General features: G+C 44.2%; 1 long non-coding RNA gene across 1 annotated transcript in view; it reads left to right on the top strand.

Moving 5' to 3' along the window:
* Positions 1-427: 427 nt before the first annotated feature.
* Positions 428-26,998, top strand: part of LOC139055967 (uncharacterized) — a 94,116-nt gene continuing 67,545 nt past the window's right edge. Inside the window, exon 1 of the long non-coding RNA XR_011512052.1 lies at positions 428-475. This is a non-coding gene — a long non-coding RNA (uncharacterized lncRNA). The remainder of the gene's footprint in view (positions 476-26,998) is intronic.

Genomic DNA, 26,998 nt, shown 5'->3' with positions numbered 1-26,998 from the left:
TTAGCGAATGTTTACCAAAATGTTATGCGGCTTTACCTGCCAAAACCGCAATCTTATTATGAGGCACGCCATAGTGGGAGGCTCCGGAAACAATTTGCACCACCCGGGGATCTTTAACGTGCACCTAAATCTAAGTACACTGGTGCTTTCGCATTTCGGCCCCACTGAAGTGCGGTAACCATGGCCGCGATGGCAAAGGGTTACAGGCGCAAGAACTGCAATGATCAACTAAATGTGCGTGGGATGCGTTGCCGAGGGCCAACTCATGCTCCTTGAAGTCCAACGTTAATACGGCTATTGATTTGGTCCATGAACGTGCGGACACAACTGCGACACGTTTTCACGGAACCGAACACGTTTTTTGTAAATATGTTTGAGAAACTGGCCCAGTCTTCAGTCCTTGTCCATTTCTCGCAGCTTGGCGTGTCAAGAATCGGGAGCAGCGGCCGGTGCACGCGTAAGGCCGCCGTCGACGGTGAGTGTGAACATGCCGCTGCGTCAATATTCGCCATCAATGCAGGTCATACAGAGTCGTGAACCAGACGCGGCAATAGCTGGGAAGCACGAGGAAGGAAAATGTAACCTGAAGGATAAAGACTCAGGCCCTCAGAATACGGCGAAATGACTAAGAATGCGCATGTTCGAGTTTGGTGCAATGCAATCTCCGGAGCTGTTACAAGTGCATAGGCGAAGATACACATATCATAATGAGCGCTAATAAAGACGAAGACAGCGGAAGAGAACGCACGATGACTTTCATTACATGCATCTTTCTTGGGCCGCCCGAACCAGCAGTTGAAGTAATGAAGTTATGTATTATCTATTGCAATGTTAGAAAGCCATACATGAGAAATTGACGACAATGCAGCTGTTGCAACTGTAATGCAACTGTAATGACGACTTCTGGACAACTTTAAATTAATTTAGCTAGCTCCTGATTATTATTCCTGAATTGTTTTAACACGTCCGTTCTTTGTTTGGGCGAAAGAAAGGCAAGGTTTGCCACAAGGTAAGGCAAAAGGAGGGTGCAAACCTCCTGACTAAGGTATTTACCTCGCTGGAGCAGCAAAAGTAGCAGTTTAATAATAAAACCAAATACAACTAATGAGACAGAAAAAATCAAGAATATATACAGCAAAATTTTAAGCACATTGCAATGTTTCAACTGTGTGCAAAATAGGAAGTAAATAAGCAAATACACCCCTGCAAAAATAAGAACAGTTTGTTACTAACAGAAGTTATACATACAGAATGTAACATTTATAACTTTGCTATTGAGATCAAACAATTTAAAGCTCCCTTAGCATTTGTTAAACATGTACCGATCAGGAAATAGTGTCTTTTGCACTGCATATTTACATTTGTGAGTTGTTCTACATTTTATAGCTTCGTCGACAATGTTAGGGCATGTATTGACTAAACACATAGCTTCATATTCGACAGTTTGGGAGCCATATTTTGTCCTTGGTTGCTTCATTGCTATTAAAGTATAATGCCGGCTGTGTCTATACTCAGGTAACGATTTGAAAATTGTTCAGTGTTGCTGGAGACCTCTGTAAATAGCCGTATGCAGACCTTTGTTTCTTTAAGTCTCTAATATTGGAAATGTTGTAGCACATCATTAATATAGAAGGCCCTATGCATTGTTTCCAGAAGTTAAGCAAACGAACAGCTTGCCGTTGCAGTACTGCCAATTTTTCTATATCAGTTTTATAACATGACATGACCTATTACGTGACCGTGAGAACCATTCCGAAATGAGCATTTAATGTCACAGTGTTGCAATATAGCATGATGTTGCATGAGCGCAAATTTTAGTAGCTAAAACGACTGCACAAACTAACTTTTCAACATCCATTTGGCAAATCCGACTTTGCGTGTGCAAGTATATCCGTGCAAAACTTTTACTTCGTAATTCGTTAACCAGTTGTTTGGAGACTTCGTGTTGTTTTAGAGAGCTGGCATACTCTCCCTCCTATGATACATCGACAGCTGTCGTGTTGCACAGGCTAAACTTTGTGGTGTCAATACCTCCTTAAGTGTCTCGTCCATTTAAGCAGTAAAGTTGTTTTCGTCTTTCAGCAAGGGAGCGCTTTATTACATGGTACATGTTCCCATTATAAATGTTGATGGTAAATCATGTTAGAATTTTGTTATCGCAGGCCACCAAAACTAATTTCCAGAGTAGTGACTCCTGCCGACACCTGTTTGTTTATCAGGCAACCCTTGCCCATTTTTAGGAAGGCTGAGCGTAATCTTTCCTGCAGTATTTGCAAATGCTTTACGCAAGCTCTCATAAACAATCGTGGTTGAGAATTTTTCCATGGCGAAAAGAAATGTTCACTCCTTTTTGGAGTTGCGCCTGTCAGACAGGGTTGCGATGTTCATAACCTTGCAGAGAATCGGTTGTTCGTGCCGGCACAAAAGTATTTACGCAAAATTGCAAAGTGTTCGTTACCTGCATAACATACACTAGCAGAATCATTGAGCAAAGTTAAACCAAGTATGGTTTGTTGCTCACCTCGTATCCAAAAAATGAAGATAACCGAAGGCCAGCACGCCCACGCTCCTAGAGCTAGTCGCATTGCTTCTTTAGAACAATTGTCTCATGCCAGAACGGCGCATAGCTCCGTGACAAGTGTCCTCTGTGGATTTCAACTACAGAAAGGACACCCTTCGCATGCGCTCACAGCATTCTGTCTTTCTTGCCAGTTGGCAGTTTTGAGAAGGTCGTGCAGTCTTTCTTAACTGCTCTTTATTTATTCAGCATCGCAAGACTTTATCGCAATTCGCACAATGCACATTCCACAACATGTAGCTCAGAGTGCTCAATATATTGGCTAATGCTTTCGAAATCCGACAAGTTGCTTAAATGAAACGTGTCACAGCAGCTCCGGGAGATGTAATTGATTGTAAACATCATTGTGTTTTACAGACCCCCAAAATTGTCTAGTTGTCATCTCTCCCTGTGGCAGACGACACACGGTGACCAAAATTACCGAGTTGCCAACCCGTCCTGTGGCAGTGAACACACAATGACATGATTTATCATTTATTACAAATTACCGTGCCGTTTAACACGTACAGGATGACACATGTGATTGAAATTAGGTGGCGCAATGCATTTTTTTTACGCCTATTCTATTGTGATCGACGCGGTCTGGATACATTGGGAAGTAAAGTTACTGCAGTTACGCGCAGGATGTAGTTGACAGATTCTAAAGACTTCTGAAAGTGAAGTTATTGCATTTCCGCAGTCACAACAATAGCTTCTCTTTCATAATACCAAATGAGAGCTGCAACAGTCCTGTGGCCAGCGAAAAATGAAAAGCACCTCTTTTCACAGGAGCAGGAGCGCGGTGAAAGTTTGGTGTTCGCCACGCAGACGAAGAAATATGCATTGTGGAGTTCGTGCGTTGTATTTGACCTAGAATATATATATAACCGAACCTCTTTTCTGGTTCTTGAAAAAAAATAGAGAAAAGTGGCTCCGTTTAGTCAGCGGACCCATTTTCGGATCTCGATTAGATCCCTTAATTGTTTTCCTTTTGAACCTAAAGCGAATTTGGTTACAAGACAACCATGTTGACATGAACATTTTAATGCACCTTGCATCTCATAACGCATATAGTTAAGAAGATATTTGGCGTTTTTAAGAACACAAGTTTCTTCCTACATTCTGGTATACCGGGATGGTGTAAGACGAAATTGTCATTCGCAACAAGGCTACATTTTTATAGTTCCTTCTCTTTATTATGATCAGTCCATATCGCCCATAGAGGACAAAGAATGCTAGCTCGAGCTGAACAACAACAACCATCCAGCCTTCGCTAGACTGATCAAGTGGGAAGACCTTTGTTGCAATCGCGACAATTTCTTATCTAGTCTTATGGAAAACTACATAAGGCGCCTGTAAAGGCTCTCGTAATGGGTGACAGGAGCTTATGACATATTTATTACGGCTGTTCAAGAGCACTTACCGCACTTTCTAGCTAATAGTTTTTTTTTTCACACACACCTACTCATTTTCGGCAGGAAACCTCAGTGTCTTTGACTTTCAAGTTTCTTGCTTTCACGTTGGTCTAACCTTCGCCTCGGGAACATTCTTTTCTATTCCTACTGCGACAACAGCTAAGAACTCAAACCTACGTTTGTTGTGTCCACCTTCTCGTCAATCATTTCCGCTTCACCGCCATTGTCACTGTTAGGCTACGTCCTTATCCTTAGTGTCACCATGGTGTCATGTGCCCAATGTTTACCCTTTAAAGCGAACAACTTTATTTGGCTTTTTGACCACTTATTGTGGTTGGTGGTATATCAATGTAGGTTGGTAGTCGGAGGTTGAAACTGATGCATCAATGAAACGGGCGAACGCGATCGCGTTGCGAAGCGTGTTCCCTGGCGAACTGGACCTGTGATGGCTCTTTGAGAGAGAAAGTGCTGTCCAGCAACTCTACCACCAGAGATGCTCTAGCATACGGATCTGTTCTCTGTGTACTTACGCTATGAAACAGCAAGCGCTGCATAAATATCCTCATTGCGGCAGTTATACCGGATGATTAACTTTAGACTTCACATAATTTTAGACACATTGTCGGCCTCGGATAGGGTAAGTCTTGTTTGAGGTCGAATATTCGAAGAAGCGGACATTATCTGCTGAAGAAATCAAAACAGATATTCAACCACTTAGGAAAAGTTCACTACGTAACTTCTTGCACCAATTACTTTGCAGCACATATAACATTTTACGAATTGCAGTTGGTAAGTGTGCAAGGCATACACACTTAGAATTGCCATGGCGGCCGCATTCCAATGGGAGCGAAATGCGAAAACGCCCGTGTACTTAGACTTAAGTGCACGCTGAAGAGCCCCAGATGGTCGAAATTTCCCGAGTCCTTCACTACGGCGTGCCTCATAATCAGGAAGTAGTTTTGGCACGTAAAACCCCATAATTTATTTTTAATCCTCTGAGAATTTATTTTCAGGATTACACCAGTTTAGAGACATTCATACAAGGGCGCTCCTGTTCTTTTTTATGTTTAAATGCGTAAAAGAGTGTTTTGCTTAAATGGAAGTGGAACAACAGGGCATTTTTACGCGCGAACTTGGCGGTGCTTATCCCGAAAACCATCCCACCCTCAAGATTTCCTGCAAGTTGATATACCTCGCAAATCACTGGATAAAATTCACCGAACTGCAATATGTGCCGTACAGTAAATATTTGAAACAATATAAAGCAATTTTTTACCAATTAGCCGTATACGTGTTTCAATTTCTCCTGCAAGTAATTTCCGTCTCTCAATAATCAAGCGTAGTTTCTAAAATTAGGCAATTCGCCGCAGAGAATTTTAAGAATTCTGTAAATCATAAAAATTATGACCCCGTATGTCGTCAAGCTCACAATTTCTTTATTAACGCGAATACCTTTCTTTAGGCGTTCAGATAGTTGCTTACTTTGCCAAAGGTTTCGTCCATTGTTTCTGCCCGATGTTCTTTGAGAGAGAGAGAGAAAAACTTTATTGGTTCTATCAAGGAGGTTAGCGGTGAGCCGTCTTGCGCTTGCTGCCTGGCTTCTCAGCATGGGTGTGCCCCTATTCCAGGGCTCCACTGAGCCTGGCCACTTCGCACGCGTGCTGCACGATCGCCCTTTGGGCGGTGAGCTCGCTGCTGGTGAGCAGGCCCTCCCATTGCTCCGCACTCGGGTTTTTATGTTTATGGAATGTGTAGTTATGCTTACATTCCCATGTTATGTGGTAAAGAGTTGGTATTTCTCCGCACCATGGGCAGGAGTTTCTGTATTGTGTCGGGTACATTTTACTTAATATGTGTAGATTATAGAAAGTTCCGGTTTGTAGCCTTCTCCAGTCGGCTGCTTCCTGTTGTGTAAGTAGTGTGTGTGGCGGAGGATATTTGATTCTCTGCCCTCTATAGTAGTTTAATATTTCCGCACACGTCGGCTCCACCGTTGTAGGGTTCTCGAGAGGCTCTATCTGTCCAGCTCGGTATGTGATCTCGCGAACTAGACTGTCTGCTCTCACGTTCCCTTCTATCCCGGTATGGGCCGGTATCCAGAAAAGTTTGTGTGTCACTTTATTTCCGAGGGTTCCTGCTCCGAGGAGGATTCGCAGGGCCTCTTTACAGACTCTCCCCTGCATGTAATGCCTGCATGCAGCTTTGGAGTCTGTTAATATGGTCAATGATCTGTTACTTCGGTAGCCTTCGGTCGCTGCAAGCGCTATGGCGACCTCTTCCCCCTCCGCTACCGTGCAATTCCTTATGGTTGCGCAGCTGATTGTCTCTCCCATGTAGTCTACTACAGCCGTAGCTACTCTGTGTGTTTTAGTGTGCTTGTCCCACGGGTATAGCCCTGCATCCGTGTACACCGTGTTTTCCTGTGTTGCCAGGTGGCCTTCCACGTAATCTGCCCTTGCCTGCCTTCTGGCTGCGTGTAGGTTCGCATCCATGTTGCGTGGAATTGGACTTATTCTGAGGGTTTGTCTGATGTTGTCTGGGATGTCTGCCCCTCGATCTATTGCCCCTTTCGTATCGTATCCTAGTCTCTTTAGGAGCATTCTTCCTGTAGCCGACTGCCAAAGTCTCGCTATTTGTGTGTTTAGTTGCGCTTCTGCCAGCTCGCTGAACGTGTTGTGTATTCATAGCTGCAGTAGCTTGTCGTTTGAAGTATTCCTCGGTATGTGCAGTGCCGTTTTGTACGCCTTCCTTAGTATGGTTTCTGCTTGTTCTCTTTCTAGCTTGTTCATCAAATGGTAAGGTAGCGAGTATGTGACTCTGCTGACCACTAAACTTTTAACCAACTTGATCGTGTCTGCCTCTTTCAGGCCATGTCTTCTATTTGAAACTCTCGTAATCATCCTACTTACTTGATCTGTCGATTTTTGGAGTAAGCTAGTTGTGTGACTGCATTTTCCGCTGCTTTGCAGCCACATTCCTAGAACTCTTGTCATGTTCTTTTCCGCTATAAGCTGGCCCTCTAAGTTTATTTCGATTTCGGCCTTGGTGGGGTTCTTTCCAATTCTGAGTATTTCCGATTTCTCTGTGGAGCAAGCCAGGCCTCTTGCCTTAACATAGTTTTCTACGCGGTTTGCTGCCTCTTGCAGTTTCTCTTGCTTTTGTCCTAGCGTTCCTTGGTTGGCCCATATTGTGATATCGTCCGCATACATTGCATGTCGTATGCCCTCGATTTCGCCTAGTTCCCTGGCCAGGCCAAGCATCGCAATGTTAAACAGTATGGGTGAAATGACTGAGCCCTGTGGCGTACCTTTGCTTGGGGTGACAAAGGTTTCGCTTCTTATATCCCCTAGTCCTATTGTGGCCGTTCTTTTTGCTAGGAAGGCTCTCACGTAGTCATGAGTCCTCTTCCCAGAATTTATGTTTTGAAGCCCTTCCATTATTGCACTGTGGCTGACATTATCGAAGGCTCCCTTGATGTCTAGTGCCATTATGATGTTTTCTCCTGTCTTGGGTGCTTTGCTTAGGACCTCTTCCTTAATCTGTAGGAGGACATCCTGTGTTGATAGCTTTGCTCGGAAGCCAAACATACTGTGCGGATACAGTTGCTTCCCTTCCATGAGTTGCTGTATTCTCTTTGTGATTATTCTTTCGTATAACTTTCCCAAGCACGAGGTGAGGGAGATTGGTCTTAGGTTTTCTATCTGTAGTTTCTTTCCTGGCTTCGGGATCATTACGACCTCGGCGTGTTTCCATTCCTCCGGGATCGTTCCCTCGTTCCACAATTTGTTTAAGTAGATTGTTAATTGATCTATCGCCTCCTCGCTTAGGTTGCGAATGAGGGAGTTGTTAATTTTGTCTGCTCCCGGTGCTGTGTTTTTGGTTAGGGACCCCAGAGCTGCGTTCACTTCTTCTCGTGTGATTGGCCTGTCCATATCTGCGTTTTCTTCCCCCTGATATTCCTCTTTATATTCTTCGGGTCTTTCCTGTCCGTAGCACTTGTTTTTCAAGGCCTCCATTAGCTGCTCTTCGGTACCATCGTACTGGTGAATCAGCCTCTGGATTGCCTTGTTGCTCTCTGCCTTTGTTTTCCCTGGGTCCATTAATGCTTTCAGAATGCGCCACGTTTTGGCCGTGTTGAGCGTACCTTGTAGCGAACTGCTAAACTGTTGCCAGCTTTGCCTGGCCAGTTGCGTTGCATATTCCTCTGCTTTTGCTGTGATTTCTGCTATTTTCTTTTTGAGTTTCTTGTTAAGCTTTTGTCTTTTCCATCTTTTAGTGAGTCCACGTCTCGCTTCCCATAGCCCAAGCAGACGTTTGTCCACCTCCGGTACTTGCTCCGTCCTATCTATTTCATGTGTATATGTTTCCTGTATTTGTTTGAGCTGCCGACACCATTCCGTGATGGATGTGATCTCTCCCTTTAGTTGTTGACTTCCTTGTCTGAACGCGTCCCAATCTGTTAAATGGGCCAATCCTATCTTTCTCTTGATTGTTCCTGCCTCTATTGACGTTCTTATGATGTAGTGATCGCTACCTAGGTTATCTAGCGTGTTCTCCCATTCGACCTGGCTTGCTCCTCTCACAAAGGTTAGATCTGGGCAGGTATCTGGGCTTACGCTATTCCCTAGTCGCGTAGGTTGGTTTTCGTCTGTGAGTAGCTCACATCTGATCCTTTCCGCCGCGTCACTTATCTTTTGTCCTTTTCGTTCTGCCTTCTGGTAGCCCCAGTTCGGACTTTTGGCATTAAAGTCCCCTGCTATGATGAGTGTGTTCGATCTGGCTAGTTTGTCTGCCTCGGCAAACAGCTTCTCGAAATCTCCATCTTTTTGTCTAGGGGGGCTATATAGGTTTATTGGTTCTTTGAACGTGAGCGTTTTTCAGTGAACAGTCAATGTAATGAATTTGTACCAAAGTGGCGCTAATTGTACGCGAAGATTTCGACTGCTGTCGCAGATTCCGTAGTACCTTAGTCTTATATATTCAGATAGTGCGCGCGACGCGGGTACTGTTCTACATTCTCGAATGTAAGCAAGCATGAGCAATAATTTTGAAATGTGCAGCCATCTTACCCGTAAGATTATATTTCACCGAACGATGACTGGGTTTCCCGTTACCTTTGTCCTTTGTGTGTTACTTGTCTTTCTGGGCCCGAATTCGCCAGTTAAGGTGTTATATTTATTAATCGCAGTTTTGTTAACAGATTAGCAGAATAACAGAACACAGATTCACCGCCCCTCCAACGTCACAATATCGTACTCAAGAAAGAACAGCGCGAATCTTCCTCGCTGCCCTACTATTGTTTTCTTGACAATACTTCCGTTTCATCAACGGTTTGCACTAGCATTCTTTGCAATGTAAGCACAAATTAGACGACGGCTGCACTTTCAAAAGACTCCTGTGATCAAATATTCTGTTACTTAAACACCTTCCGGTCTGGCCGGTGTAGCACTTCCCACAGGACAGGGCAATGTGATACACTACACCCTTTCCACACTCAATAAAACTGTCGCAATGTTTAACATGACAATCATTGCTCTTTTTTGTAACTTCGCAACATTTCTTTCTACTGCTGCGTAGATGCGGCTCGACATGTTTCTTGGCGAAAAAATATTTACACCGAAACGGGTGCCTACCTTTTCCATGTAGTACGACAAGGGTGCAGATACGAAATACTAGCGGCTGGATTTTGTTGAGCTTTAACCGCCCTTGTGAGGGCACCCATTCCTTGCAATTTCAGCGTCGTCAGTGTGTTTTACCGACTGGTACTAGAGTATTTACTGGATAATTTTAGACCCCCCCCTAAATTGTCATAATCAGAACGACAGAAAGCTGAGCTAGTTGGCAAGGATTCATTATGAAAAAAAGATGAGGCGTCCAGACCGGACACAAGAGAAGAGAAGTGGACAACACGAACGCCGACTATCAACTGAATTGAACACTGAGGCGAAAAAAAGAAGGAAGACACAAAACTCATCTGCGCAAGCTCTAGAATGGTACCACCATGTGTCAGTCGGGTACATGTGCTGGTCTACCTGAGAGATAGCTGTTAAGGCACTTAATCTCTTCCTTATGCAAAATAATCAAATGCTGACTCACGCGCGCACTTCCACCAATATAGATATGCCATGTCTCTACCGTAAGACACGTATCTTCATTCTTGTGCCTGCACAATACCGCGCATTCGTCTAACTCTGTCGTGCAGTTACAATCCTGGCAATGTAGGGAACGATCAGACGGCGATCCACCGGTTAACTACATTTTATGTTACATTAGCCTCTGATTGATACAGCGCCCCGTTTGCCCTACGTAGAACTGGCCACAGCTTAAGAGGAAGCTTTAGCTCGGGTGCTCCTTTCTAAATACATGTAAAAGGAGAATTCGTTTTTCCCGGCAACCATTGCACCAAATTTCCCGAGGTTTGTTGCATTTAAAAGAACAACTTAAAGTCTAGTGACTGTTGGTTTCGAATTATTGAGTTAGGTTGTCAATTGTTTATGAAAAATTGCAAAAAATAGAAATTTTCAAAAAACGAAATTATCAAGTTTACAACCCTGCAACTCAACAACGACAAAGGGTAATACAATTCTGTGAATGGCATCTAATAGCACATCTCAAGCGAACAAAATCGATGTTACACATGAATATAAAAAAGTTATTAATATCGAATAACAGCTTCTGCGGAACCCTTGTACCCAGCGTAACAAATTCGCGTAAGATGCAAAATGACATGACGAATTTGTCTGCTTTGGATGATCTCATAGATGCCGTTTACATAACCGCGATATCTGTTCTTGATGCAGAGGTATGAATTTGTAAACTTCGTACTTCTATTTTTTTCAAACGGTCGTATATTTGAAAATTTATTTAACAACATTCAGGCCCTAAATCGAAATTCCGCTTCAAAGAGTCAGTAGAACTTAGCTTTCTATCTCAAATGCAATAAATTTCATTAAAATCTGTCCAGGGCTTATCTCAGAAAAACGTTTTTTGCGTTTTACATGATATTAAAATAGGTCGCGTCAGAGTTGGGCCCGAGCTAAAGCTTCCTCTTAAGGGAACTTTATAAACCACACCCATACAACAGTCAGTAAAACTGTTGTTCTTACTGTGCTTCACTGGACAAATATCTGTTCTTTTTTGCCTTTTACCTGCTCCTTTTTCCTCTGCACGGCAGCGCATATCTTACCTAGCTTATTGGGAGCAGTGATAGCAACATTAGCATCAAATCTACTTGCAATTTTTAAAGCCTGTGCGATACTGCATGAATGTACGGAATAGCCACTACTTTTTTGCTATTACTACTTTCTGTAATCACGTCCGTCCCTCTCGAAACCGACTTCTTTAGGCGCTCAGCCACAGTGGCCACTGCTAAGCTAGGATAACCTGCTTCTAATAGGCACCGGACCTGTGCATTAAAACTGGAGCTCATTTTCTACATGCAGGATCTGGTGAGAGAAGAGTTCAGGCACGACATTGCAACACCGTTTTTTTACTAATGTATCAGCACTCGGTGCACTCTCTCCCCATCGCAGATCGCTTTGAAGATTGGGCCCGCGCGGTCGCGTCTTACGCAGCTACCACCACGGTACCACGGTACCACGATATTTAATAGTCGGCGTTCGTGTTGTCCACTTCTCTTCTCTTGTGTCCTGTCTGCACGCGTCACCTCCTTTGCCTAATCATAATCAGGGGTGCTATAACGTAAAACTATTCCAAACTTTTCTATTCCAATTCTGCTATCAGCCCTCCACGATTGGTCAAAAACTTTTTTCGACCACCCCCACTTCACCTGTCTGTCACGCGACGTCACAAAAACCGCGATACCTCCCCGTCTGATATGATGAGTACACACTGATTATGCATGATTTAACAGAAAAAAAGAAATATAGTTATTTCTGATTCGACCCCTTTCCGCCATTAGCCCTCGGCTATTGGTAAAAAGTTTTCGGGCTGCACCCACTTCCCCTGCCTGTCACGCTACGTCACAAAACCGCAAGAACTCACCGTGTCAAAGTGACGTGTACGCGATAACGATGCATTAATATGCCGAACAAAACTGAATTTTCTTCGGAATAGCCGCAGGTTGCCCTGTTCCAAAAGGAATAGAAGATGGCTGCCGCCGATCGCTCAGACGCTGGCTACTCGCACCTAACGGAGAGCATGGGTGTATTTGCGTATAATAAAACTTCTTGCGTGGTCGTGTAACGTTTTCGAGCACTTTCAGCACGTTTACCCCCTCATTCTGCTAACTCTTCTTTGCTGAGGGTCCGTTTTAGCGTCATTCTTGAGCTTCCGTTGCATGCCGCCGCGATTTTCGACCAGCCACCGCAAGCTAAGTAAGGGAAAGCCGACCAATCGTAGACGCCGGCACCACCCTCTTCATCCGGTTATCGACTTTCAGTGCAGTGGCCTGACCCCATCGAATCCCTCTCCACTTGAGCGTTCTCCTCGCCTCTTCTCAGCCAATTAGATATGACAAGCCGATCAGTGTAGGCAATGTTATTCGTTTTTCAAGCAAACAAAAGTGACTTCCTATGAACGAGGAGGGCGTTTGATTGGTCTGTTCAGACAACTCTGCGGGTGACCGCCCGGTGCTTGCGTTGGCGGTTACGCAAATTTGACGTCACGAGATTGGAATAGAAACATATTGGAATATTTTTACGTTATAGGGCCCCAGAGTTCAGTTCACCACATCATTTGCGGTTTCTTTAGAATTGCTTCTGCCTTTTCAGTTAAAATGTGATTCAAAATAAAAAAAAAACTTACTCGATCAGAACTTACTCCATCAATGTTGGCCCTAGCTTGCACGGATTTCCATTGATACTTTTGATTTATTTATGCAAATTCGCGCACCAGATGCAGCAATGGCGGCTATCTCAACCGTATTTTTTTCATTTCAAATGTTTTTCAATTGTAGTGTGAAGACCATGCGCAGACGCTATATATTTAAATATGTACACAGTACAAAGTTTATTATATGTTTAAAAGGGAAAAGATGGCCAACATAATTATTTGTAATGGTACGGATAGCCTATGCCTAGGGAATGAACATGTTGCTATATGCTAACCTCGCTTCCAATTGTGTTGCGTGTTTCTTTTAATGGTAAAAAAAAACCCTGCAGACTTCAGTGACCCCTTCGGCAGATTATTTTATCAACGGCATGTGAAATGCATGTGAATGATATTTGTTTCAGTAGCTTCTCTTCCCAGTAGGCACTGCAATGCTATCAACTCAAGCAAAAAAAAATCTCTTCGAATGATTTACATTTATTAGGGATGGAAACATCACTTGGTCATGAACTGTCGCTGAGGCACTGTAGCGAGGTTGCACCGATATGGTTTCGCATTCGAGTGGACTTTCACTTGAGGCAACATATGGCGCTCCTCCGAAAGCGCCACCTCGTTTCCCTACAACTGCTTTGCGAAAAAGGTCAAGGCACTATTTGCCGCCATGTAAAAGCGCTTTGACAGCACCGAGAAGGCACTGCATGTTTTGTTCAGATGCTTTTTTGTGCTATTTATCTTAACGCTCACTGTCGTACTGATCATTCTGCGTGGCCAAAATTTGCAATATTTAAGCTCTTGAATCAAAATGTGGAACACATATTGTACGATGGAACTGCCGTAAACAGAAAGAATACGTTGCTAATTATTGACGCCAGCTTACAGGGACTTAATTGAAGAAAGGCGTTGACAATTAAACGTATACGTGACACTATTCTGTCATTTCTAATTGAGTCGATGGGCTACATTCGAACGCATTTCTTTATTTCCCGTAACCTTAAGAGACTACGCGCTTTCCTAGTCCCGCCAACAAATGTCCTCATATGCTTTTTCCCCCGGCCCATTGATGTCACTTCCGTGAAATGTACGCTGTATTACGTGGAAGATTCACTAACATTGTTCGGATACAGACATTTGGTTGGAGATATTTTTTCCATCTAGGTGGCTTTGCGCTAGATGGATGTACGAATTTTAGTGTGCTTTTTGCATGTCTGTTACCTCGACAGACTTATTTTAATCTATAGTGGTCCTGCATGGGTCGACAATGACACTGGCGTTACGCAAGACTATGATATATGAAAATAAAAACGAGATTGTGCAAAGGCCTTCCGTCTGAAGAATATATGCAAAAGAGCGCTTAACTATTCGACATACGCCCTTGTTCTTTAAACCTTTTGTTCGCAGCTATTACGGAATACTTTCGCTAGATGAATACAAAATTGGCTATCTTTTGTTCTACCTTTCATTGTTCCCATTGCTCCTCCCTAGTGCTATTACAACCTGACTTGGCTGGGCACTAGTTTTACAAGGTTAACTTGACGACACCGCCACATAAACAGGGATGAACACACAGCATCTCAACCCGGAAGCTGCAGGTGTTGAAGTGGCAGTTTCAGGTTTTAGTAATTGGGGAAAGCAACTGAAGTCATTTTCTTTTAGTGTGAGAATATTAAATAAACACTGCAAGGGAAAAAAAAAGAAGCAGATAGACTCAGCTCTCTTTGACATCTGGGCAAAGTGAAGCATTCTTGGTGAGTGAGGCTTATGAACCATGTGTGTGTATATGAAATGTCACTTTCGAGGCGCAAATACTACTGTTAAGTGTAGCACGGTGTTTAAAGAAATGGCTTTATTTGAAGTAAATTATCTACAGACTGGATAGTATATGCAGATATTTACATAAGGTGCATAGTATCTATCTTATTTTAAAATATATTTCTAGTGGTGATTTATAGCGTCGCGTTGCACTATAATGTGTCGGTTCCTCCTAGCGCAGCTGCGGATCGAAACGTGCCAAGTGTCCCAATGCTCTCGCCCACCCGCAATAAAGGCTGTTCTATGCTCCCTATCAAAGCGTGCATCTGTGGCATAGTGGTTTATTATCAGGGTGGCGTACTGGAGGTACTGTGTTCAAATCCTGATATCGATGAATGGTAACAATCCTTATTGAATTATTTACGATGACGCAGTTTGTTGAAAATGAGGCGTGTGCAAAGTCACAGAGCCGTTTGAAGCGGAAAAGACGAAGTTTAGGCAAGCCCGTATTAAAAACAGGATTCACAAGCTGGATGAATTGGCTTGCTTGTAACTCCTGTTGACACTAGCGTCTCGGTTATCTCTAGTATTTATTGCGTGACAGTGTTATGCTTTAAAAGTGAACTCGTTAATTACATATTCGCTGCAGTGCTCGTAGATGGCGTCACAATCACGTTAATGAGTTCAGCATATGAGGCCAGATATCTACGAAAAAGAACCTGGAACTCCGCATCCCGCTTCTAATCAACAAGATCCATCCGCAGTTCTCTACACCTTTAACATGCGATAAATGTAACAACGTAATAGATCTTAGTCACATGCACTGGCGTTGCTCTGCATTACCCAGCGACAAGGGCAACATCGAAGAGCGATGGGACACAGCTCTACGCAGTCTCACATTGTAAGAATAGCTACGGGCAGTCCAACGGGCCCGCGAAACGGCCGAAAGGCTTTGTCTTCCTGTCCCAATGTGGGAGCGGCCGGCTTCGGGTTAGGAAACTAGCGTAACGTAATGTACCACAATAAAGTTTATCCATCCATCCATCCGCAAGAAAGCTACACTTTAAAGGGGCCGTGAACCGCATTTTATCGAAGGGCAGAAAGATATTTTAGGTAAAAACAGGCTATTTCAGAAATACGCTGCCACAAAATTACTTAAGTGCGTTCAGCAGAAGCGGAGTTATTGGAAAACACAGCCTCCACTGTGCTCTCATTACTTCTTAAGTGCTTCGCACTGCCAAGGCTACGGCGCACTAGGGCGCGCCCACAATGTTCTAAATGTCACTGTGGCACGCCGTTCAAATTTCATTTGTGATATTAACGTAGACGCCACGACTTCGGCCTTGGTGCTATGACGCGCCAAACATTAGCTAAACTCGCTTGTCCTGAGCGAGCAGCAGTGCGCTTAGCCAGTGGACCCGTAGCGGCACCCCGGGGCGGACGCGGTATATACGACATGTAGCCGGCCGCAGCTTCAAGTCGGCAATAAGTCTATAGCAGATCTCGAAAGGGACTACAAAATAATGCGTCCAATGACGAAATACAGAAGAGTGAGGACAAGGCCTTCTGTTGAAAATAGAGTGCCTGAGGGAAAGGTGACTTCGCGATCCGCTTGCGAACTTCAAGCACCGCGTACGACAACGAACCTTGGCTGAGACGGGCACTGCAGCGTATGGTACCCACGAACTATGTCATTTCACCCAGTCCGAGGGATAGTTCTGGGCCTCTTTGAAAAAACAAGCAAAGGTTTATTTAACCGCTTATACACAAAGTTTCTTACAGTTACTTAGAATGAACGCTGTCGTGCTGCTCTAGGCATGAGAATACTGGGATGTCGTCTATTCGCACTGGCATCTTACTCCGCGAGTCAACAATCCGCGAGGACGCGTTTAACGAGGAGCAATCAATTTGATTGACTTCATCACAAACTGAATATTTTTATAGATAATTGGACCTATCAATACTACTTTGTGATTTGCACAGAAAAATTTCTGAGCAGCTACGGGATGCATTTATCTTATTAGCTGCTGCTTTAAATTTTACGTTTTCGTCATTTCATTCGAGAATAGGTTTGGGAGTAGATGCAAGGGCGGCGAAACCCATACAAGATCTAGAGAAGTTGGTCTTGCTGCTGGAATGCTTCTGTATTTGACTCGCGTTGGTTTGCGAGGGTAAATTTCTCAAGATACACAGTAAACTATTCCGCTTTCCCGCATTTGTATTTAGAACTTTAGCTTGCACTAAGCGCGCCTTTTCGTTTCCCAAGGTGAGAGCTGGTCCGCAAAGCACTCCCTTGTCAATGCAAGTGTGAAAACTTGCACATTCATTAAGAGGAAGCTTTAGCTAAGGCCAAACTACGACGCGGCCTACTCATGCACATGTAAAACGGAAAAACGTTTTTTTCAGATACCCCCTGGACTTATTTTAATGAAATTTGTTGCATTTGAGAGAGAGTTAAATTGTAGTGAATTTTGGAAGCGGCCTTTCAATTTGGTGCCTTAATTTTGCTAAAAAAATTTTTTAATATTCGAAAATTTGAAAAAATAAAATAAAAGCACGATGTTTACAAATAAATAACTATGCATCAAGAGCTGACAACGCGGTTCTGTAAACGGCATCCACGAGATAATTCAAAGCGGACAAATTTGGTACGTCATTTCATATCTCACGTGAATTTGTTACATCGTGTAGAAGGGTTCTGCAAATGCTGTATTTACATATTACTACATTTTTTAGATCCATATAGGACATACCAATTTTATGCGCTTTAGATGTACTATTAGGTGCGATTCACGTCACTGTGATATAGCGTTTAATTACGTTACAGAGTTGTGAACTAGATAGTCTAACTTTCTTAATGTTTGCGATTTTTGACAATGTTTAATAAGTTTGATTGAATAATTCGAATAAAATGACGGCGTAAATCAAAAATTCGAAACCAACAGTCACTAGATTTTAATGTTTTCTTTTAAATGCCACAAACCTTTTCAAATTTGGTGCAGTGGTTGACGAGAAAAAGGAATTATCCTTTTACATGTATTTAGATGCGAGCACTCGAGCTAAAACTTCCTCTTAAGGTGCTGGTGCAGTTGACGTATGACGCGTGGGTCAGTGAGACAAAAGAGCCTCGCATTCTTAAAGGACAATAATTGCCATTTGGAAAAATACAATCTAGGTACATAAAAGAACAATTGTTGCAAACAACTTCTAAGAGCTTCATTTACTCATAGCTAGACATGAAAAAACTGGGCAGGAACATGCTAAAATCTGCGAGAGATATAAGCGATAAGGCAAAACAAAAGAGCGCGACACGTTCCTGGGCAGTGCGTGAAGCACGGAAATATGCGCAGTTGTTCTTGTATTTCAATGGAAATATTTACCACGCTCTGGTCGCCAAAATACGCTAATCAATTATGTACCATTGAAATAAATTGGGAAGAACGTTTCACGCAGCGGCTCGCACAATCTGTGTCTTCTTTTCTTTACAATATTTCTAAAGCCGCCTAGAGCTCGAGCTGCGTCTTTAAACAGACGAGACGTAAGAGCCCGAGTGTACGTTTTAGGTCGAGGTCGTATTCGCTGTGCTCGCTGTTCCTGACAAACTCGACTTCTCTATGTCACGGCTCTTCTCGATCGACTTGAGAATATTTTTTTTATTATAATCTCCCCGATTCTTCTGCTACATAATGTAAGATTGCAAGCAGCCCTTCATGGCAAGACCTGCTATTTCCAGCCTCGCAGTTGTATGCATCCATGCTTTTCAATGGTTCTCCAAGCCTCACGAATGTCTCCACAGATGACAAGCGCCTATCATGCTCAAAGGGAAGAAAATTGCAAGGAACCCAAAGAGATGCTGTTTTAAAATGAAGCTTTCGTTGCGAATGTTTGCGGACTTGCATAATGGTGGTGGTTCGCTATGTGGGTGCTACTGCGGTTGTCTTCCCGAACAGCTCACAATTATGAAAAATTAAAGAACTAGCTCAATGCGGGGATCGAACCTCGTGCCATCGCTAAGTAGTTGCTTGAGATGATCGCCGCTTGTAGATTGCGATGATGATTTCCATGCTATGGGCACATATCCACAAGAAACAATTGGTCAAGAAACAGGTGGCACACATCGTCCCTATGTCAGCTAGCTCTTGGAGATGATTGCCGCGTGCGAACGATGGTGATAATTATCGTGATGATTTGCGCACTATGGCACATACCCACGGCAGGGGATCGACATAGAGGCAGGCAGTAAACTAAAAGTAAATAAGCGCAAATAAATAAATATAAACCAATATAATAATTGTCATGTTGAGTAGCCCGGGTGTGCGAGAGCACATGCGCGCTCTCCAGTTTGTTTTACGCCAATAACGAAGGAATAATATTGGCGAGTTTACAGCGTTTCATTAACCACTTAACTAATGCTTCGCTTCACACAGATGTGCGTTGTATCTGCATGATTGTGTTTTTTTCTCGCTTTCGGTATTATGAGCGTGAGACAGTGTATGTAGCATTGGGGGACTTGATATCTAGCCTCACCAACGGCTCTTGAATGACCTCACACTTTGACAAGGTAGAAATCATCGTACCATACAAACAGTAGACACAAGACTCCACCAACTGCTTGGTAAGGTGCAATAGTGGGATGAATTTACTCGTCGAATGGTGAACCTCTGACAAATTCCGCGTCCCTGCCTGAAATAAAAATGAAATTAGCGGCGATAAGGCCTACCTTTAATTTTAGAAGCTGTGTGAAATGAGATGCATATCCGTAATAAAGAACTGCGGCGCATGCCACATGAAGCACGATGCGCATAAAATAAATGTGCTGCTGTTTGCAATTTTCAACAAATCAACGAAAGTTCACAGCACAAGCGATTTGGAGACTCAGCGCATAGGTAGAGGAAAGGACGAGTGCTTCCTCCCATGGATAAAGTATTACGGGCAGCTGAATGGAAAAAATGACTGCAAACACGTCAGCTAAATCACTGTAGACATTGTAGAGAACATACACAAGCTGGACAATCTGTAATTTCCAAATTAACAGTAATTTACACGGAACGTGAATTCGCGGCATCCCGGGCCAACGATATTGCTAAAAAGCAGGTGTAATCAGTTCGGTAGGTGCACGTAAGTAGCTGACAGTAACGCTGGGAAATGTTTAAAAACTTGAACATGCTCCGGTAGTCCCAAATCTACGAGTCATACCACTCATACCATTTTTAGTGTGGTTAAAAGGGCTGTGTGTTGCAGCATGAAGCGGAACAAGGAACAAAGAAAGACGAGGACAAACGCTTACGGACAACTAAAGTTTTATTGTCTGATGCAAGGTTTTACATAGAAAAAGACAGAATGAAAGAAAAACATAAAAAAAGATGCCATCAATGCTCACTAATCGCACTGGCGTAGCCTAAGAATGTCACTCTCTTCGTAAGCCTAGGAAGGCTTACTTATGCATGGGCATCCTTCACTTGCTTAGCTAGCTGAATCAACAAACATGCGCGCGCGAGTTTCGAACAGGCGTTACAGGACAAGGTAATCGATTGCAATTACAATTGCTCCTTTGAAACATACAATTTGTTTCCGTTAGTAATTACCAGCTGCAAATGTAATTGAACAATTACAAAACAGTAATGGATTCTTTAACGTTACTTTCCTCCTTACATTGTTTAACAATGCACGTATACAATAAGTAGAACGAGCTGAACTGGCTCTTTCAAAGTCTCCTTTGGAGCCCTTAACACGTTGTTTACCTTCACTAAGCGTTCCTCTTGAAAATTGTCTTCGGTAATCTTATCTCATTTTCTTGCGATCACGTCTGGAAGAGAAACTGAGAACTCGCTCAACCTGCGCGCTGGACCGAGGGACCATGTATTAACGTACGAACACCTTGCTCAAACGACTGGGATTACCCAATACCGCGATGCGTGGCGCTGGAGGCCATGTGAAACGCAGAGCTTCGTTTTTGCAGGGGATAGGGGAAGACGTTCGCGACAGGTCCAGTGAAAAACTGAAAAATCGTATTCAGTGAATCCCGGGCATTTACGTCCACAGTGTCCATCGCTGTCGCAGCATTTGAATTTGTATGCCGCCATCTAGTGGAATTCCTTTCGGCGCCCTTCACTCGCTAACCATTCAGAGTTCAACGAGTAATTGATACGGACGACAGCAAATGTTCACGCTCATTTAAAGAGAGCCAAATTTGTATTATACTTTAATATAATGCAGCATATCATTCAGCCATAGATATACTGTTTGTGTGTCACCATGACTCAAATACCGATATCATAAGAAGCCAACAAACAAAGACACCAAGGACAACACAGGGGAAAATACTTGTACTTACTAATTGAAAATAAATAAATTATAAATTAGACGAATTGAAAGTGGATGAAAAGACAACTTGCCGCAGCTGGGGAACGATCCCACGTCTTCGTATTACGAGTGCGATTGTCTGACCAATTGAGTTACCGCGGCGCCGTTTCCCCATCAACTTTCCTGTGTATTTATGTGTTGCTACTAGAACTAGCCCCGAGAGCGTTAGCCAGGAACATCCTTTCTACCGCAGGCGTCTAGACTACGTGCTCGTGAGGTACTAAACAACTGCGACAATGCGGCGAATTTATGATTTGTTCATTTTCAATTTGTAAGTGCAAGTAATTTCCCCTGTGTTGCCCTTGGTGGTGGTTTGTTGGCTTCTTATGATATGATTAATATAATCGGGCCCCACAATTAACCCCCTTTCTTCTCGTTCAATGACCAAAATAGATGTACGAAGACTCAGGTCGGCTAATGCATGGCGCATGGCTGCATGAATATGGGAGATGGCATGGGCTAAACGGTTATTTAAGCGCGGTTAGAGCTGAAGCGTGACAGGACACGCAGCTTCAAGATCGTGGCAAAAGATGCGCGTTAGGTTCTTACAGGGACATGGTCCAGCGACAAAATGGGTGCATGATAACGTATCAGCCGTATTAAGGAGACGAGAACTCTGAAGGCTTACCCAGCGCCTCTTGGACACTATGTAACTGCTCAGGGCTCTCGTCTCTTAGCCTGCTCGAAGCGCCAGCATTCCTGGATGGTGGAGACGTTGGTGTAGTACATCAACAAGCCGAAAGCTTCATACTCCATGCCCTTTAAAACGAGGCTCTATGTTTGTCACTCTAGGCTATATTGTTCTACATTTCTTGGCAGATGGCGAGCACGTCTTATATGCAGCAGTTTACGACTCGGTAGAAGACTGGGCACGCGTAGTGAGCTCATTTCATGCGGCCAGCTGACAATCTGGCAAGTTTCAAAGAAGGTTTCAGAGCTTCTACTCGAAAACTGGCCAGCTGCGGGGATATTCGTCATGCGTATGCAACCATACATGTATACAAGCCAAGTTGAAGATTGCATAAGCAAGCATGATGGCAGAGTCTGTCTGGTTCTACTGCCTGACACATTTGTTGTGGTGCTAACACACTCGTTGTGCTGACTCATGTGTCTTTCATGAAAGGAGACCACCGCTGTACGAATGATTGGTTTACTTTAACTCTGTACACCTTATTCTTACGTTCTTATTCCCCACGCTGACATGTGCACTTCAACTTTACTGAATAATATTTTGGCGCTAATAATGCGCTGATTACACAGCACAATATTTATTTACTCATTTATTTATTTATCTATTTATTTACTTATTTTCATGCATTCAGAACCAGAGGGAATTACAGAGAGGAGTGTTCTGACCATAAATTGGTAATCGCATCTTTCAAGGCGGCCGGGTTTTCGACTGCAGCGACGGAGGCGGGCAGGTGGTTCCAGTCGCTGCTTGTTTGTGGCAAAAAAGAGGCATGGCAAGTGTTAGAATTTTAAACTTGAGTTTGCGATCGATTCGCGAGGACATGTAAACTGGAAGAAGGAAAATATCGTTTTAAATGTTGGGTTAGCGTAAAAGAAATTTTGATAGAGGTTTATGCGGAAGAAATGGCGGCGTGGCTGAAGTGTCGGCAGGCCTAAGTTAGCTTTCATTGAAGAAACGCTGACGGAGCGAGAGTAATTAGAGAGCACACATGGTGCAGCGCGGTTCTGAACGGATTCAAGGGCGGCAAATAATGCGGAACTAGAGGGGTTCCAAATACAGCATGCATGTTCTTATTTTGATCTAACTAGAGTTGCGCACAATTTAATCTCGATGTCTGGAGGGAAATAATGAGAAATTCCGGCGTAGAAATGCAAGCATGCGATGAGAATTCTTAATTGCATGTTGAACGTACATATTCCATGAGAGCTATATGCACGCCAAGATAGCGCTAACAAGAAATGGTGTTTAAAGCGGAGTTACTAAAGGTGTAATCAAAGTCGTAATCAACTTTATTGTGACGCATTACTAAGATGACCTTACATTATGAAGTACATTTAAAACTCGATGTAACGAAGCCCGATTTCATGAAGTTCTCGAACTAACGAAGCATTTTACATTCCCCCACAGGCACCCATATAGCTATATGTTATCATCAACCCGAATTAATGAAACAAACTTGGCCGAACTCCATTTACCGAAGTTTTTTTGAAGTACATGAGTATAAAAAGCGGCAAGCTCTTTTTAATTTTGACACAGACGGGTTCTTCTTGGAGCGTGCGCTCTAAAGGAAACGCGTTAAAGCATCTGGGCGACATGGTCACATCACTAGCTTTATTTTGAAGAGGCTGCACGCCGCTCCCATGCATGGAACAGCCGCATCAACACCGCCTGGCTAGGAGCGGCGGTTGTGGCTTTCGTTATTTCATGATTTAGGTGACAGGTGGTTGGATTAGCGGCAAATTCAATGCCGCGGTAGCCTTTGTGTTTTGCTATGTTGCAATTTTTGATTTGTATGGACCCAAAAATTCCATTCTCGATTTTACGAACTTCCCGATCTAACGAAATATTTCGTCCGTGCTCATCACTTCGTTAAATCAAGTTTCAACTGTATTTAGCTTCATAAAGCACTTGTTGGTATACTTACAAACGGATTTTAACGCGGCTGAGTCTAGCTGATAGCTCGCGCGCGTATCGGTTCTTCGTCGTCGTCGTTAATTACCATCGCCTTAATTGACACCACAGGGCGTAGTTTCGATTCCCCCAAGGACTGAGGGTTCGACTCCTACCAGAGGTCCTGGATTGGCCTTGAATATGTAATTTGGAATCAAACTTGGAGATACGGCTGGTTCGTCCATATCTCCTAGTGGGATACGACTCCCTCCAAATGTCGAGGGTTCGACTCTCGCGAAAAGTCATGGGTCTTAGCTACGTCCTAATTAACACCGCAAGCCGTGGATTCGACTCCCACAAAAGGAAGAGGGTTCGACTCCCTATGAATTTTGGTGTATGACGCTGGACATCGGATTTGACGACCAATGAGACATCTAAAGCTCTCGCCTTCATCCTCTTTAGCCAAGGCGCAAGCCTGCGCGCTCACGAGACATTCATGAAAATTCGTTACATTCTCATTCGAATGCGCTGTTACTCCCTATTACATCTTTTGTTCCACCAATCATCGTGTGTTAGAGTGCTTTAATTAAGAATCTCTAAGTTAACTGTGATTATATACTTCGCCTTAATAAACAGCAATTGTTGTGAGTTCAGTCATCGATAACGGCCCCATCCATTTCTGTGCTGTTGAATGTTGAAGTTATAATGCTGGACGGTCAATAAGAAAGCAAAATCAGGAAGCTAGTCGTCGCGCATCCGCGGCTGCACGGTAATGAGAAAGTAAGCACTTCTAGCGGACATAATGAATTCGAATAGCGGTACGTAGGTGTGCGCATGCGGCCTCTGAAAACATGCGTTCAAGGCTTCCGTCGTACTCGCTAGTAGTCAGCAACTACGCTTAACAAAGGGCTTGGTGTAATTTGTGTGCGCCCGCGCATTTGCCCGCGTGTTTGTGCATGTCTATGTGCGTGCGCACGTGCGTGCGTGCCTGCGTGTAGTTATGTTTAGACTCTTCATGAACTCGCACAAGGCTCCGCAGTATATATGTTGGTTGGATCTGCTGCATTATTGCCATTTGTTATTTCGTTGAACAGCTTGGATAACATCAGCTGCGACACCCTATATATATTCTTACGTTGCAGAAGTCACACATAACAATGTATTTAAAATATTTACAAGAGCGACAATGACGCATAAACAAGATGGCTGTTGAGACCGATTCCACCTCTACTCGTCAGGTCGTCTTAGGACTGGAGCCGCTCTTGGTTGCGCCCTAACATAATCCCCCGCCTATAAGGGAGCCGTCTCGGCGCTAACTATAAGGCAGATGAACTCGCGGCAAGGAAAGGCTTCAGTCGGGACACATGAAAAACGTTCATGGGGACACGCAAGCCCAGTGGAGCGATCTGGTAGTTGACATCACCAAGCTGACGCAATATCCTGTAGGGCCCTCTGTAGCGCAGCAGCAGATTTTCAGAGAAGCCGATGCGGCGATGTGGTGTCCATAGGAGGACCACGGATCCTGAGGCAAATCAAACGTCCCGATGTCGACTGTTGTACGGTATCTTCAACGCCACCTGAGACTCAATGAGCCAGAAGCCGGCCACCTGGCGCGCCGTGGGAGCGAGAGCGAACACCTTTTCAGCCTATTCAGCGATAGTGTTCAGGAAGGAATCAGTGTGTTAAAGGGCAAAGAATGGTGGCGGCCGAACCGAAGGTAAGAGGGTGAAAAGCCAGCGGCCTCGTGGCCGGACAAATTATAAGTGTAGGTAACGAAAGGCAACATGCTGTCCCAATCACTGGTCGTCAGAAATGTACATGGAGAGCACTTCCGTCAACATGCGATTGAGCAGCTCCGTCAGTTCATTTGTCTGCACGTGGTAGGTGGTAGACAGCTTGTGCTCGGCAGAACAGGGTTGAAGCAGGCCCTCAAATACTCGGGTCAAAATGGTGCGGCCGTGATACCTGAAGAACTGCCGGGGTGCGCCGCGATGGAGGATGACGTCATGCAAAAGGAAATCTGCCACCTCAGTTGCACAGCTTGTGCGCGAAGCTCGCCTGATCGCGTACAGGGTCCCGTAGTCAGTCATGACAACGACCGACTTAGTGCCAGCTTTCGACGTCTTAAAAGAGCCGAGAAGATCGAGACAGACGCGAAAGAATGGTTCTGAGGGCACATCGATGGGTTGCAGGCGTCCAGCGAGCAGCGCAGAAGGTTTTTTGTGGCCCGCCCAGGCTGCAAAGTTGCAGTGCACAGAGCGGTACAGGCCTGGCCAGTAGAAGCGGTGCCGTACGCGGTCGGAAGTACGCGAAACGCCTAGGTTGCACGCAGTAGGGATGTCATGCAGCTGTTGAAGAAGTGATATACGGAGCTGGTGTGGTACAACGAGTAAAAATCATGGCCCGACAGGGCGTAAGCTGCGACGGTTGAGAATGTCGTCGCGGAGCACTAACATGCGGAACATGGGCTCCAAATGTCCCGAATTGAGAAAATCGATAAGTGCACGTAAGCAGTCATCATGCCGTTCAGTACAGATGCCGTGTAGATCAGAAATGGCCGGGATGCAAAAGTCGGTGTCATGCGTATCCTATTCAAGGCGGTCGGCAAGATAACGGGAGAAGCAGTCGGCATCCGTGTGCAAAGGGCCTGAACTGTATAAAACAGCAAATGAATATTCTTGGAGTCGTAGTGCCCGTCTACGCAGTTGTTGAGTGGGGTATTTAAGTGAGGAGGGCCAGTAAAAGGCGTGGTGATCGGTAACCACGGAAAATGTGCGGCTGTACAAGTAAGGGCGGAATTTGGCAACTGCACAAACTAACGTTAGGTACTCCCCTTCCGTAATTGAAAATTTTCTTTCGGCGGGAGACAAGAGGCGGCTTGCGTATGCAAATACACGCTCTGGGTTGCGCTTCTATTGAACAAGTGCAGCCCCAATTTATGGCCACTGGCATGCTTGTAACGTACAGAAGCGGCAGATGGATAATAATGAGTCAGCAATGGGGAAGCCGCGAGTGAGCGTACGAGCGCGGAAGAGACTTTGGTTTGAGCAAGGCCGCATGTGAAAGCAACATCGTTCTTATGTCGGCGAGTGGGCAAGCAGTTTTGACGAAATTCTTGGTAAAACAATGGAAATACGAGATAGCCTAACAAAGCTTCTTACGTCTGCGGTGGAAGACGGAACAGGAAAGTTCTCGACAACACTTTTCTTCTCAGGATCGGGTGGAACGGCATCGGCACTGACGAGATGGCCAATAACGTTAATATGACAACCTCCAAAGTAGCAGTTGAATAAGTTCAATTGCAGCCCGGCGCGTTGGAAAACAGCAAGAGCAGCCGATAGACGCGATAGATGACTTGTGAAAGTTGGCGAAAGGGCTATAACGCTGTCTAGATAACACAGGCATGTGGACCAATTATAGCCACAAAGTAAGGAGCCCTCCATTCTTTCGAAGATTGCTGGGGCATTACAAAAGCCGAATGGCATAAGCTTGAATTGGTAGAGCCCGTTAGGTGTGACAAAGGCAGCTTTCTCACGGTCCATG

Source organism: Dermacentor albipictus, chromosome 2 (assembly GCF_038994185.2).
Source record: "Dermacentor albipictus isolate Rhodes 1998 colony chromosome 2, USDA_Dalb.pri_finalv2, whole genome shotgun sequence".
Lineage (NCBI taxonomy): Eukaryota > Metazoa > Arthropoda > Arachnida > Ixodida > Ixodidae > Dermacentor > Dermacentor albipictus.
Note: the sequence above shows the minus strand (reverse complement) of the source record. Positions and strands in the feature narration are given on the sequence as shown.